The sequence below is a fragment of the Phaethon aethereus genome (assembly GCF_964289735.1).
Source record: "Phaethon aethereus genome assembly, chromosome: 20".
NCBI lineage: Eukaryota > Metazoa > Chordata > Aves > Phaethontiformes > Phaethontidae > Phaethon > Phaethon aethereus.
The window spans coordinates 2180145-2196166 of NC_138596.1; positions in this window are offsets into that span (position 1 = coordinate 2180145).

Consider the following 16022-nt stretch of genomic DNA (forward strand, 5'->3'; position numbering starts at 1 on the left):
GATCCTGTTAAGTGGTTTTCTCATGTTTGCACAGGGTATTACAGGTGAAGCACTGCTTGCAGGACACGTCCCGTTGTTGGAATGAGCACATGGGTGTTTGCTCCTCAGTGTTAGCCGTGGTGTTTGCCCAGATATGAGCTGGGCTTGTCAGGAGGCGCAGGATGAGCACTGCGAGCATCCCTCGCCCTGAGGCCGAGCGTAGGATTGGGTGCTGGCCAGCTGTGTGCCCAAGCTGAGGCCACACATACACAAGGCATGCAGTTGCCTTTTGTCTACCCTCCTCAGCTCCTTGCAATGGGAGGAGAGGGTTTTCCCCAGTGTCTGCTGCATTTATTTCAGAAAAAATACCAGGTCATGAGATGTGTGCCTGTTGGAGTGCACATCTAAGTTGCCCATCGTGGTCCTGAGTATTAATGGGAGCAGAACAGCTCTCTCCATCTGAGAAGTAAACTTGCCTTCAGAAATGCCACAAGCTTCTGGACACAGTGGGTGTCCATGAATGGCACATAGTCAGGCCAGACCCAGAGGCCTGCTGCTGTGTCTGGGCTGGGCTGGATTTCTTCAGACAAAACTGCAGATTGCAACACTCCTTACACTTACTTAGGCCAGGAGGCCTTGCTTGGAAGGGAAATGGCTGAGATGTAAGGAGCTGCTGAGGAGGTGGGGAGCTTCCCTCGCCGAGGCCGCGTTGCTAGACACAAATCTGGCTGCATCCCTGGCCTCTGCATCCCCTTGTGTAATGGGGAGATTGGGAAAGGATGTGCATGCTTCACTGGCACTAAAAATGAGAGCTCCTGTGGGATGGTTGTGATTTTGCTTGGCACGACTTTTTCCTGTGGAGATTCATGTTGTATTCCTGTTTGGTGCAAACCAGCCGTTGTGTCAGATGAGTCTGGTGATGCGGAGCGAGCAGCAACATCCACGGGTGGGTTATGAATTCTCACTCACGCTGTGCAGAGGGGCCCTTTGTATCCTGCCCGTCTGAGCTGCGCACCCGAGAGCACACTCCTGCCTTTTGTTTCCATACCAGAGCCAGCGAAAAGGGCTGGGCGCCTGGGCTTCTGCAGTCTTCTGGTTATTTGAAGATGATAGTCCTTGCTGAGGAATCACAGAAATGTGGTGACTACTGTTGTCAGCTGCTCTCTGCATGCTAGCTGTGGACGAAAGTGCAGAGGTCAGGTTTGGGGTCGTATGGCTGGAGGGTCCTGGAGCAACGGCTGTAGAGGACTTCAGGGATGTCAGCTAGAAGCTGACTTTGGCTGACACCTCTTGTTTTCCCACCAGTTCTTCTATGCATCACCTAGTTTTGCAGGGGTCTGTCTTTGTGCATCACTGCACATCACTGGAGGAGCTGCAATGGCATCGCTGCCGCAAGCTGAGCTCTGCCCGTTTGGTGGCTCAGTTGGTTTGGTGTCCCTTGCTGGGGAAAGCAAATGGCTGATACTGAGTTGGATTTGACTCAACTCTGAGATGGATTTGGAATTAATGCTCAGACATTGGTCTTCTCAGGTACCCCCAACTTGTAGTTTTTGAGGTGAAATATGCCAACACAAATTCACCTGGGAAGCTTCTGGGAGAGAGGAACAGACTGGGAGAAGTTATCACCACAGGTGAGATAGCAGGGCTTGTTCCCAGCAGCCCTGGGGCCTGTATAGCTCTGCTTGTCAGAGCTTTCCTTACACCGCTTTCCTTGCTCCAAACCCATTAGAGGGATGGAGGGTAGAAAGAGCTGGCCTGCTGCAGTGGTGGGGCAGGAACACATGAAGGACAGCACTAGATACTATCTTCTGCTTCAAGAAGGAAGGTCAGCTTTGAAAGAGGCCTTGTGCCTGCTGAATATATCAACTGCTTCCAGGGATGAGATGTCAAAAGCCTGGAGCAGAGGCTTACTAGCTTATGGGAGTTGAGCTCTTCCTTGGAGTAGCAGGGGTTCTCATGTGCAGCGCTTGCTGTTGCGAAGCACCAGAGGGTACTTGGCTCATCGTGCAGACGAGAGTAAGGCAGAGAGGCTGGAGACGCCCTGCTTGGGCTGGTCCCAGTGTCCAGGGATAGGGAGGGATGTCTGCAGATAATGCTTTTCTCTGCTCCTTTCTCAGAGTTGCGTCAGCAAAGATGGCCAGGGAGAGTGTTTACAAGTGTGTCCTTGCTGAGCGCTGCTCAGTGCCAGGAGTTTATTCCTCTTCTAGATGATGTGTTCACTGGGCCTTTGTCATTACAACAACTAAAGCTAAATAGATCATGCTGCACTTGTTCTGACCTGGGGGTATAAGCACTACTTTCCTTCTCTCTACTCTCAGCCCTGTCTTTGAGGCAGCTCGATGTGGCAGCTGGGGACCGTGGTGTTTAAAAGACAGGTAAATAGAAGGCTGCTGCTGTTTGGATCTTTCCTGGTGGTATGAAAGCTCAGATTTTGGGGGCTGAGGAAGAGTTGTTGTTCCTCTGTTGCAATCTTCCCAGCCATTCTTGTCCCTGAGTGAGGGAGTTGTGGTGGTAAAGTGGTGCTGAGGCCTCCTCTGCTCTCTTGTCCCAGTGGGACAGGGCTTCACTGAGCAGTTGCCTGGGGCTAGGCTGCAGGACTTTATCTATTGAGGAGCATGAGGATGTCCCATGGCTGGACCAGAAGCTGTGCTTGTTTTAGTGATTCAGGAAGTCACTGAGAGGCAAAGGAGACAACATACCGCTCTGTGGTGTTTGCCTTCTTGAGGACTCTCGTCATCTCTCTTGGAGCAGGAAAGGCTTCAGGCTTCCTTGGCATGGGGTGCGAGGTATATGATGGAGGGCCAGTGCTTCTCTTGCACCCAAACCCCTTTGTCTCTTACACTGCTTGGGGAGGGTCTGTCCCACATCAGGTGTCTGTATATGTCACCACATGTGCCATCTTGCCATCTCTGAGCCACCTTCTGTCACCCTGTAGTACAGCTCTGGTCAGAACCTTGTATGTAAGGATGGTTTGTCAGTATTTCTTGGAGCATGTCACACACACTTCCCAGAGTGGCCCTCCTTGCTGTGCCGAGTTCTGCCCTGCTTCCCTCTTCTCCCAGGTTCGCAGCTGGAGGTGGCTTTGTTTGCGGTGGAAGGATGATGCCAGCAAAGCTAGGCTGAGCAGATGTTTCAGCTGGAGTAGGGTGGGAGTGAACATGCCCTCACACTATAGGTAAGGACAGAAGAGGGCTATAGGGTATAAACAAAGCACTTCTGATGCAATGCAGAAGCCTGCTGTAAAAGTTTCTGGAAAGGTGAAGATGGGAGCTGGCTTTCACTGCCTCTCACCGAAATAATAAAAAGCTTGGATATTTACAGGTCCAGCCTCCTTAGTGGGACTGTCCCGTGCTCTTCAACTCCTTTGTCCCTGCTTAGCCAGAGACTGCTTAGGTGATGTCCTGGTCCTGTCTGACTTGAGGCATTGGTGCTTATTTGGGTCACTGAGCCCTGCTGTGGCCTTCTCGGATGAAGGTATGAAGAGGTCCTGCCATAGTTGGGCTAGGCAGGCGACTGGACGGCAAGGAGCGTAGGGAAGGAACATAGGGCAGAACCACTGTAGAAGGTTGGGTGGCCTTGTGGCATCACTGGAGTGACCTTGTGCTGCTGCTGCTGCAGGAGAGGCCTGGCAGAAAAAGCTTTTAGGTGGTATTCTAATTAGATTTTTTCCTTATTTACACTTAGATATATATTCCCATATTGTTCTTGGTAAGTGTGACAGCTTTCTAGCCATAAGACATACGTTTGGTGCATATCTCTTTTGATACTCATTTCTACAATGTGATTATGTAGCTTTTCCTCTGCAAGAACTTTGTGCTTGGTACAGAGGAGAGATCTGCTCAGATGTTGAAGGCCATCAGTCTGTCTTTAGCTGTTTGTCTAGTTGTTTTCACCTTATCATCATGCTCATTGGTGTTTGTTATCACAGAATCACTAGGTTGGAAAGGACCTTCAAGATCATCAAGTCCAACCATTAATCCAGTGCCACCATGTCCCCTAAACCATGTCCTGAAGTGCCACATCGTTCATTCACAGTGTTCATTTATTTCTCCTGGTGCCACCTGATCATGCAGTGGCTCTGGGACAGCAAAAGGCAACTTTGCGATTTCGGTGTGAACTGTTTGCCAATGCATCACCCGCAAATTTCAAATTTCTGCTTTGCTGCTCAGCTTTACCCAAGTATAGAGGTTATTTGTAAGCACTGGAGGAAAAAACTGTTCTTAAGCCCCTTGAGGCATGTCTGGTTTGTAAACAATTAACTACACTTTCAAGGCATTCTCTTCTATTTCGCGAGACTGCCTTTTATCTCTTCTTACAATGCTTTTGAAATATTTCTGGGATTCGGCATATACATGCCTTAAAACCAGCCAAATTGTCCTGCATAGGGATAAACAAGCCTTTTTTTTTTTTTTCTAAATTTGTATATGGAATTCAATGTCTGCCAACGGTTCGTCATCTATTAACTAGCCTGGTCTTTTCTGAAGCAAAACGTTATTGGAGAAACTATAAAAATGCCAGCCCTGGCCGGAGCTGATTCTGCTCCCTCACCGTTTGGAAACCTGCTCATGCTGCAGAAAGCTGTTCTGTGCAAAACCAAAACAGGGTCTGTTGATGTTATTTCTAGTCCTTTGAGAAGATGACTTACTGGTCACATGTGCTGCTATGAGGTCATTAGGAAGTCTCTCAAATACACAATTTGAGAACCGATGATGCTATTGCAGAAGTATGCTCCCTCTGCGATGTGAGATGCAAAAGTCTCTGAAGTACTTCAGTTTGTAATAGCTTTGAGTGGGCTCTGTTATTGTGCATATTTGGGTTCATGCCAGTGAAAAAAGGACTGTTTTCTGCTTTGCTTTATGCCTAGGATTGCTTAGTGAATGTATACTGCGGGATTGAGTTACATTTCAGAGGGCATCCAGCAGAGAGCCTATTCCTGTGTTGAAGTGGTGAAGGCAACAGAGAGTCTTAACTGCAAGATCAGCAGTTTTTTAGCAGTGCTTTGTGCCTCTGCGCCACTGTCCTTCCCCAGGGAAAGGAGCTCTGCAAATCTGTTTGCAAGTTGGGCCACTGCACTTCCCAGTGCCATGGGGGAGTGGGGAGCTTTCTCTAGACCCTTGATGTCGCTTCTGTGATGCGCATCTGCTTTGATGCTTTTATTGATGTCCCTCCTGGACTCCCTGTTCCTGGATGTCCAGAGGTATCTTCTGCCATAAACTGCCCTGTGTCCTCCAAAGGGAATTGTTTTGTTCCCAGCTTACCCCAGGGGCCTGTATCCAGCTTGGTCCCTGTGCACCGTTATGTTGACAGGGCAGGCATCCTTATTTTGGCAGGAGAGAGCCTTGTAAGTGTTATCTGAATCAGTAACACCCTCTTGGAGTAAGGTTTCCCAAGCAGGGAGAGCTCTCATGTCTTACCACCTCCACCCAACTGCTGGTCATGTGTTTCTGTCCTGAACCATACATCAGCCTTAGGGACTGGCCCATCCCTCTGAGCCGATTTACACATTCAGACATGGGAAAACTACCCAAGGGGGGAGGAAAGTAACTAGTTTTCTGTTGTCAGTACAGGGGTGGGTTGGTGGCTGAGATGGGGTAAGGATGCAGGAAGATGGGAGCAAGGTGCCATCTGACTACACATACAACCATGTCTTTCAGCTCATAGCTGTATTTTCTACTTGGGATTTAGCGTGGGCACAGTGTGGTTCATAGAATCATAGAATAGTTTGGGTTGGAAGGGACCTTTACAGGCCATCTTGTCCAATCCCCCTGCCATGAACAGGGATATCTTTGACTAGACCAGATTGCTCAGAGCCCCGTCCAACCTGACCTGGAATGTTTCCAGGGATGGGGTGTCCACCACCTCTCTGGGCAACCTGGGCCAGGGTTTCACTGTGAAAAATTTCTTCCTTACATCTAGTCTAAACCTACCCTCTTTTAGTTTTATTACCCCTTGTCCTATCGCTACAGGCCCTGATAAAAAGTCTGTCCCTGTCTTTCTTCTAAGCCTCTTTAAGTCCTGGCAGCTGCAGTAAGGTCTCCCCGGAGCCTTCTCTGCTCCAGGCTGAGCGCCCCCAGCTCTGCCAGCATGTTCTCCCAGCAGAGCTGTTCCAGCCCTCGGAGCATTGCTGGGGCCTCCTCTGGCCCCGCTCCGGCAGGTCCATGTCTGCCCTGAGGGCTCCAGAGCTGGATGCAGCACTGCAGAGGGGTCTCACCAGAGCAGAGCAGAGGGGCAGAATCCCCTCCCTCACCCTGCTGGCCATGCGGCTTTGGGTGCAGCCCAGGATAGGGTTGGCCTTCTGGGCTGTGAGTGCACGTTGCCGGCTCCTGTCCAGCTTCATGTTTGCTTCCTTTTTTTTCTTTTGAATACCCAAAATACCTGCTGCTTCTGTTGATACTTTTCTGTGATTGCCGCTTGAGTCCTGGTGTAGCATAGGGAGTCTCTGAAGAAGGGACTGAATGACCACACTGCCGTCCCTGCTTCTCAGCCTGCTGCTGAGAGTGCCCGTGAGTGTCACTCCTGTACTTCACTGGCATCCACTTCCGACACCAGCACTGCTCTTGCAGCCCGGCACTGCTGCCGCCAGGAGGATGCTTCCTCATGCTGGGGTGTCCAAACAGGACATGGCAGCTCTCGCCTTCTTGAGCAGCTTCCTGGCTGGAGGCAGGCCAGCACCTGCGTTTCCCAATGGGCACATCAGCAAAGTACTTCAGCTCTTTGATCTCCCTCTGCTGTTGTGGTCCCTGCTGCTGGTCCCCTAAGTGGGACCTTATACCAGTGACCCCAGGTGATGTTCCTTCCAAATCGCCGTGGCCTTGTCACCCAGGTGAGCACAGCCCCAGCCTGCTGCAGGCTGCCACGCTCCCTGGCTCCCCGAGGGCCGCAGCAGTAGCTGTGCAGCAGATCCCAGCCGTGGGCAGGCACGGCAGCTGGTGCTGGAGGTGGAAAGGCTCTGCAGGGCTGTGCAGCCCAAGAGTGGCTCTGCAGCCCTGTGGCTGTGCCCTGTGGTGGTGCCATACCGGCATGTGTGGGTGGTCTCCCCAGGGTGCCCACAGCCTGCTGGCACCCCTGGCCACGTCAGTGGCTCCTGTGGCTCCATCTGCTGCTGTCCTGCTTGTCCTGCCACCGTGGAGCCTTAGCAATGTCACCTGCCCGTGAGCTTTGCACCGTCACCCTTGGTAATTATCTTCCCCCCCCTCCCCTCCCCCCCGCCAAGTGCAATGTTCTGGCATTTAGTTTTGTATTTTCCCTCTATTTCTATATTTTTAAGTGAAAAGGAAATGAATGTGACGTCACGCAGCTGGCTGACAGCTGCACTAGTGATCTTCACCCCTGTGGGACCCCAGCCCGAGGAAAGCAATAGGGGTGAGCTGTCGTGATGAACATGCATTGAGCCCTGGTGTTGCTGCTGGTCTCTCCCTCTTCCAGGAAAGACTTTGGAACCAAAAGTCCAAATGTTTGAGAAGTGCCCCGCTCTGTTCTTTGGTTGCAAAAATCCCATCAGCTGGACTTGCTTAATAAATGCCTAGTTCTCTCTTTGCTTTTTACCTTTCCCCATGGATGACACAGGCTGGTGAAGAATGAACACAAGGAGCATGGCGTGACCATGCCTCTGCCGGGATTTCTCCTGTGAGCGCAGGAAGCTGTGTTAAACAAGAAGGTGCAAGCTGGCTCTGCAGTGCCGTGCCGGGGCCTGGCTTGCCCCTGGGACTACACAGGCCCTGCTTCCTGAGCAGGAGAGCTGCTTTATGTTGTGGTTTTACTAAATGAATTCAAAGCTTGGCCTTCCTCCAGGCAAAGTCTGGGCCAAGTGCCAGCAGAGCAGCCCCTGGGGAGAGCACTGGAGCAAGGAGGGGCCAACAGCAGGGAAGAGCGGAGGAATCCAAGAAGGCAGATTTGCCTAGAAAACAGCTCTGTTTCCATCTGCTCGGTCAGGAGTTGCTATAGGAACTGGGATGATAGAGGCAGGGCCATCTCCTGGGCCTGTCTGTGTGAGCGGAGGGAGGGAGGAGGGAGGAGTTACTCAAGTTTGAACATATCGTGTGTGCTGGTGGAAAGTCGCAAGGAATGTTGAAACTACAGCCTGGCTCAACCTATGGAGTTCAAAAGAGACATGGCAGTTGTTCCCTGTGCTCAGCAGGCCCCGGGCAAGGCAGGTAGGGTCCTTCCAGCTTAGTTCGGCTCTCAGCTTGTGATCAGCTCTTCCCCCCGCGTGTTTCTGGCGTTGGATAAAGCACAAACGCTTTTGGAGACTTGCTGGAAATGGAGAGGGGTTTGTAGAGGTGGCAGCGCTGGGAGGTGAAGGCTTTCCGCCCGGGGCTGGTAGGGAGAGGGCGGCTCTCTGCGCCCTGGTTTTCCTCCCACAGCTGCGGGAGGGTTCACAGCTCGTGGGTATTCCCGCAGCGTTGCGTGCCCGGGGCCCTCTGGGGCCTGCGGGATCTTTTGTTGGGTAGAAATGTGAAGCTAGCTGGTCATGTTCTCCCGGACAGAAGTGGTTTCTGGGGATGTGGCTCTCCGGCAAAGCCCGTGGTGTTTGAGCTCTGTCAGATGTGCTTGCCTGAAATGCTTCAGGGCTAGGGCTGAGTCAGATACGCAAAAACTGGGGCTGGCAGCGAGCTGCTTGTGGACGGTGGGAAAGCGGGGGGGGGGGGGTGCGGCAAAGACAGGGTGCGACTCCTGCCTTCCGAGTCTGGGCAGCTCCTGCCCTGCGCGAGTCTTGAGGCTGTGTATCACCTGTGTTCGCTCACCTCTTCTCCCGAGGAGATGCAGACCTCCCTCTCCACTCCTGATGCACCTACTGCAATTTTTGTCATTGTCAAGCTTTCTCAGACAGGAGTATGAATATGCAGCAAGCTGCTCCTGAGAATCCTTGTTGTTAGGGTTAACCATGCAACTCTCCAGTAGCAGCCCCTCCTGATAAAAATCTGATTATTTCCCCAGTAAACCCCTTTTTTTCAGGTGCTGGGAACTTTCCAAAATAGCTGCATTTCCACTGGAGCATTTCAGGGTCGCTCTCTCCTCCGCATGTATTTGTTTAATAGGTTTGGCTGAAATTTCATCTGCCCTTTTTGTGTCAGAGAGGATAATCTCTGCTTAAAAAAAAAAAAAGGTGGGTAGTGTTGTTTCTCTTTTTGAGAAGCTGCACAATAAGTCGCTGAAAACTGAAACACGATCTCTATACACAGTCATGAAGCTTGCCAAACTGGGTTAGATCACAGCCCACCTACTCAGGCACCCATCTTATCTCAGCCAGCGGCTGCTTGGCACATTGCACATGAAAGCCCAAGAGCTTGAACGCAGGCAAATGTGGAATAACCTGCCTGTATAGGAGATAACTTTCTGGTCACGTTAATTACTGGTTTGCTTATGCGTGGCTGCATGAACATTTATATCCAGTGTACTCTTTCTTTACTCTGCTAATGGAATTGCAGATGTTCTTATTATGTAGATCCACTTCCAATATTTTATTTAATTGCTCCCACATTGCTCTGTGGCAGTATGTCCCAGAGGTTTAATGTGCATGGTATGCCGTGGAATTTAATTTCCTCAGTTTTAATTTGTTGTTTTTTAATTTCAGTTCATTTTCAATATGGAAAAGAGGTAAATGGGATCCTTTCTTTGGTCTATGCATCATTACTTCTTTTTTTCTCCCTCATCTCTCCTGTTTCTCTCCTCTTTGCCTCAATCCCAGGATTTTCCTGTAGCTACCTGCCTTCTCTGCATAATTGCTAAATCTTATTACTTCTCTGTGGGCTCCTGTTTCTGGTCTGTCTTGAGAAAATTTGATCAGAATCTGCTGTCTGGCTTTCTGTCTCTGCTCTCTGTCCGTAGCTGTGAAGTGCTGTTAGAGATTTTGCAGTGTTCTTGTCTTTTCCTTTGCTTATAAGCAAACCGTTTGGTTTGATTGCCTGAAATACATTGTGGTAAGCAAAGACCTTCTCTGAACTGTCTACAGTCATGCTAGGTATTTTGCTGGAATGTTTAGTTAATTGAAATTTCATCTCTCTATGTGAGAAGTTAAATTTTATCTTGTAGAGTTGTACTAGTAAATAGTAAACCTAGCAGAACATGGTTAGACCTTCCTGGAAATCCTCACTAGAGTCTCCAGGCTTCATGCAGCAATTTCAGCAGATCTGTAGGTGTTGCCACTCGCTGCTCCCATCTTTGCCAGGCCCTTCATAAATTAGACTTTAAAACCACTTTGTGTAGTAAATGAGGTTTGCTCAAGCAGAAGGTAACAGCTGTGTGTACCTAGCCGTTGCTTTCTGGGTTGTGTGCAGTGATGCACATTCTGCTCAGCCTCTGAAGAGATGATACCCCCTGAGGGGACAACCTGCCTTGTCCCCTCTGGTTAAGGCCAGCATGCTGTGGAACTGCAGTAACTCCTTGTGTTTGCTGCATTTTGGTGTTTGGAGTTATTTCAATCAGTAAGTGATTGTGATAACTTTTTCTTCTTTCTGATGTTGGAAAAGCTTCATGCAGTTTGTTATCTCTGTGTAGATGCATGGCATAGCTTGCTCTTCACATTCATAAACATGTTTTTGGTAAGATTACAGTAGAGCCAGGGGTGCTCCTTGAGCTAAGGACAAGTTCCGTGTGCCAGTGACAGGTGCACTGAATTTTTGTTTTGTAAAATGTCTCTTTGTATTCATAAAACTCAAAATGTAGCTCGTGGTAGTATCAGCACTTCTGCAGTGGTTTGATGGAAACTAGATTGCCAGCTAAATTAGTAGATGTTCCAAAATAGTGCTTCTGGTTTGATTTTTCACTGAACCATCTCTTAGTTTGGCTTCCACCCTTGTAAAAACTAGCGGCTTCTCAGCTTGGTGCTGGGTACTATGTGCTGCTGTGTGCAACTTTGCTTCCCTTCTGGTTTTGCAAAGAGTGTCTCCCAGTAATCATATTTTATCTTTTAAAAAGAATCCATTAGGACCAATTTGCAAAAAAGGATGTAGATAAGTAGCTGTTACTGTAAAGCAGATATTTTGGAAGGTTGGCAATTACTAAGGAAAGCTAAAGGTGACTGAAAAAGCATAGCAAATATATCTCAGGGCAGCGAGAAATATTTTAATATCTGTATAATAAAATAAACTTAATCAATGGTGTTTATAATGTTGTGAAAGGTTAAAAAAAAATCCAACTGATTGCTAATAACAATACCAAGAAGTAAAACATTTCCTGTGTTTGAGGAGAAGCTGGCTGATGTACTCTCGTTTAGGAGGACAGTGAAAAACCTTCTGTTGCACTGGTAATGAGGGAGGGTGTTAAACACAAGATAACATTTTAATGTCTTTGAAACTTGAGCAAGATTGGAACCTGTTTGTTTTAAACAAATTGGCGAAGCGGCTTTCTGAATCCTGGCTGCTCATGTGTAATAAATCCAGGAAGACGAAAGGAGTTCCAAAAGTTTGGGAAAACCTAAATGCTGTGGCAATGTTTTAAAATAGAGCGGGGGCAGGTAACCAGCAGGCAGTTGAGACTAACCTCCCTCCAGAGCGAGATCTGGGGAAGCTGGTGCATTAGTAAATCGATGTCAAATTAAAGAAAGAACATGTTCAGTGATCCGTGTGCTCTGATGGAAAGCAGATCACGTCCGAAAAGTGTTCAGATTGTGGTTTTTAATGAGATTCCTGTACTGGTTGCCAAAAGTAATTGCGTTGACATCATATACCTGGATCCTAAGTAAGTTCCCTGCTGTTGACCAAATGCTGCTGCTCCCGGCAGGCAGAAGAGGCTCTGCTTTGGGAGCAGGAGCGTGGGGGTCCCTGGGGCAGCTCCTGGGCAGAGCGGTGAAAGCAGGTCCCCCTTGCCCTGGGCAGGGTCTGATTTCTGGCATATCATTCGTGCTGTACTAAGGTGCTTCACCACTGCTGGTAGCTGGTGGGCTCTGAGCTGAGAAACACCCTCCTAAGCAGTTTTGGTGGTATCTGGTCTTTATTTGCTGTTAATGTAATAGGTCACTGCCCTCTCGCTGTGCTAAGGTGGCTGTATCTCGGTTTCCATTCTGCTGATCAGTACTATGTTGAATAAGTTGATTTAGCAAGTGCCACCTGATACTTCTCAAAAATAGTTACTGCTGGGAATGTGATCCACACAGTCCCTAAACAGAGGGCCATGGAGTAGTGCTCCAGCCATGCTCTGGCATCAGTATGGGACAAACTTGGTTATTCCCTAGTTTGGCCATGAAGAAACCGGTGGGAGTCATAGCAAAATGCGACCAGAGCTGTCCCACTGCCTGGATGGGGCCGCGATCTTATGAGTAGTGACCTGGGAGAAAATATGAAGTAACTTAATACTGAAATATGTCTTCACTGAGGAGGTTGATGGAGCCAGGGTGGTTTAGTTGGAACAAGAGAAGGCTTTGGGATACCTAAGAGCAGAGTATCAAGAGGACAGAAAAAGGCTTTTTATTGAGGCGTGTAGCAGGAGGGTTGACAGTGATCACCGACTGAAATAATGGGAGGTTCTGCCTTGGCATAAGGAGGGGTGAAGTTTTCCCTCTGCGGACAGTCAAGCAGTGGAGGAGATTGTCCGGTGAGGTGCGGGAGCCTCCATCCTTGGAGGTTTTTAAGACCCAGCTGGACAAAGTCCTGCGCAGGCTGCTCTGAAATTGGTGCTAACCCCGCTTTGAGCAGGAGGTGGGATTAGATGCTCTCCTGAGGATCTCCTCCAGCCTGAATAATTCTGCAACTCAGTAACTTGATCTCCTTCTGAATGCAAGTTTGAGTACAGTTAAGTAAAAGGTTATGGTGGAGCCCCTTGAGAATGAGGAGGGAGGAAGGTGGTTTAGATTGAGTGCTCTTAATACTCCATCTGTCATCTGTGTGGTTAACATGTCATATATATGGTTGCTATGTGAGACTCTCGCAGTGGAATATTGTAGGTCTTGAGAGGACTATTGCTAACTTGTAGTTGATATGTTTTAAGGATAGTTAAAAAAAAAAGTAAGCAGCCTCCTCAAAAAAAAAAAAAACAAACCCCCAAAAAACTGGAGAGATGCCGGTGTAAGGAATAGAGTGAAAATGTCAATGTGCCAGGTGCTCTCCAGTGCCTGTTCTGCATGGGAAGGAAGCGCTGGTAAGGGACAGTGATCACTCCTGCTTGGGGAAGGAGGTAATTGGAACTTTTTGTTTGTGAGTGTCTTCTGTTCTCCTGCCACTTCTGTCATACAGAAACAGTGGGACCGGAGCCTGGAGGCTGCCCCTCAGCTGGGGAGACCTGTGCTTTGGAGGGCTTGCTGGAGTGCACAGCGCTCCCGCTGCCCCTTCTGTTGGGTTTAGGGTTCCTGGGGGCTGGTGTGCGTTCATGTCCCGTGTGGAGTCGCAGCCTGCCTGGTGTGTCCGCTCAGGTCGTGGGAAGTATTTCCAGGTTCCTCAGTTGAGATAAGCACAGGGTAGCCTCACCCTAGGGTCCGTGGGGAAAGGTAGCCGTGTTTTTGGATTAGCTGAGCTAAGAACCACCCATTGTTAGTACAATGAATTTGCATTTCCTCATCTTTGGCTTTGCCTTTCTAATGGTTTCTACTTTTGGCCTGGTTGCTTTGGATTAAATTACATCTGTTAATTTATCCCTAAGTCTGGTTTTGTGACAAAAGTGGTCTGTGCAGTTTCACAAACCAAGGACACTCCACTCCTGTGGGACTGGCCAACAGGCAATGGGAAATGCTGGGGGATTTGTGGGTCTCCAAATCTTTTGCAAAAACACCAGCACCTCTCTCTGGCACTGCTTCATGTTTGAGTCCATGGGCTGAACTCTCTCCCAGTGTTAAACGGCTGTGTCATGGGTGACTGGAGTGCTGTTCTTCTAAAATCTAGCAAGAGAAAGGTGTCACTTTTTTTATACTAGACCCATTAGATGTTTGGCTGCCACATGGAAAACAAGATTCAAACTCTCCTCAGCCTCAGGGCAGTCCTATCACCCACCCTTCAAGAGGGTGACCACAAAGTACAGGCAGACCTCGATGTTCCCGTTCGTCTGCCACTGCCGCAGACCCAGCTCTGTGGTGTCCCTGTCCTCAAGAGCCACTCCTGAATGTTGTGGTCCTTTTCTTAGCCCCGCATGTTCTTATTTTGCATCTTTTGTGGTGGCAGGTTTCCTAATGCCACCTCAAAGATCATACTGGAGCCTATTCCTGTCTCACTTTTCCCATTGCTGTGTCTTACATCTCACATGCATCTTGATTAACCCAACCCTTTCACATAAAATCTGGTTGCTTTTATCTGTCCAGTCTTGTTACTGCTCTGGACATCACTCTGGTGTCACTGTTCCTGCCCCACATCCCCCACCACATTCCCAACATTGCCATGGGCTTTTTGCACTTTCTGACCATCTCTCTGGGTGCCTATACCCAAGATCTGTTGCAGCCTCACGCTTTGTGCCAGGATCTTGGTGGGCTTGCCCAGCTCCCCTGTTACTGTCTGGCGTGTTGCTTTTTGGTGTCACTGTTTGCACGTGTCGTGCAGAGACCTCTCCCCATGCTGCCTGGTTGGTTGACTCTAGGGATGAGCACAGAGACCGCACTCTTGAGTTCACCTAAGGGAAAAGTTGTTGCCTTCTTGCGGAGCTCCTGCACATGTGGCATGCCTGTCCTGATACTGGTCTCATCCATTCACCTTCCAGTGGCTCTGCTGGAGTGGGTGGCCATCTTCTCAGGCCAGCAGCCTTGGTTTGCTTTTTCCAATCTTAGGGCAGCTGGTTTCATTAGAAGATACTGCCTTTCCTGAAGATGGTTGTCCCCACGCACTCTTAGCGTGATGCTACCCGAGTTGCAAAGGTAATTGTTAATGGTAAATAGGAATGTATACAGAGGAGTTGACTGGGGCTTAAAAGCCCTCTTGAAAAACCAAAATTGATACCAGCAGCAAGAAGTATTTGCATTGTAATCTAAGCAAAACTTTTGAAGAAGTCATCAGAATGCTTTTGGCTAAGCATTTTCATCAGCAAATTCTGTTTGGTCCAAACCGGAGCTGTATGGGCTGTGTGTGCTCCAGAGGAAGACTGCTGGGTTTAGGGTATCTCAGATTAATTCTGAACCGAAGAGAAATGTTCCACCATCGTATTGGAGCCATGAAGATGGAAATCACACTTTACACCCTCTCTTCAGGCTTCAGATACTGTCCCAATTAGTAGCTTTGCTGTTTCTTCCTTGAATGCCTTTAGGAATGCTAGGAGATACCATCCAAGCCTCCTGACTGTTCCTGAACCTCTTCTGAGGATACTTTGATTTAGCATAAATCCTCTTGTAATACATACAGAGTGCATCATACACACAGCTATGAGTCTTGATCATGACCGTGGAGTTTCTTGGCACAGTACTGGGCATCTGTAATGGGATTCCTGCAGCAAACCCTAAGGTTCCACTCTGAGGTAATGATCTGCGAAGGAACCAGTTAAAACAAATGCCTGTTTCAGTTGGGATCTGGAGAGGCTTGCAAACATGCCAGACCTCTGTAACGGATCTCTGGAGGGAGAACAGTACCTGGAGGAGCTCCAAGTCCCACCTTCTTCATGCACATCACTAAAGAATAGCTCCCTCCTGCACCCACTGTGCCCAGCGCTTTTGCTCGCGGGCCTCGTGCTGTGCTGGGGATAGCAGTGGTTCACAGCGAGCAGTTTCTCTGCGGAGAGATGGATTGGCTTTTTAGACATGGTATCTGCTGGGTATATTGGGAAAAACTGCCCTCTTTTGCATTTCTCAGTGAGTTTTTCAGCAAGTAGACTTTTTTTTTTTCCACTCACAATGATTGTAACAGGATTTTATTCTCCTGCAGCCAGCTGTTAGCAATTAGCAACTTGATCCATTCAGTCCTGAGAACGGAGTTTAACACTTTCTTGCCTCTGTGAGGATGTTGCTAATCCTGTTTTTGCTGGGTTTGGGCTTCTGCTGTAGTTCTGGCACTTTCTGTGTGTGCATGGGCAGGTTGGGAAGAAAGGTGTGAGTACAGCAAGGGACTCTAATGCAGCTGAAAGAGCTACAGAGAGAAGTGTTGAGCCGTCTACCCAGAAAAAATCATTAGGAAGATGATTTCCAAGCAGTTTGTACAGAG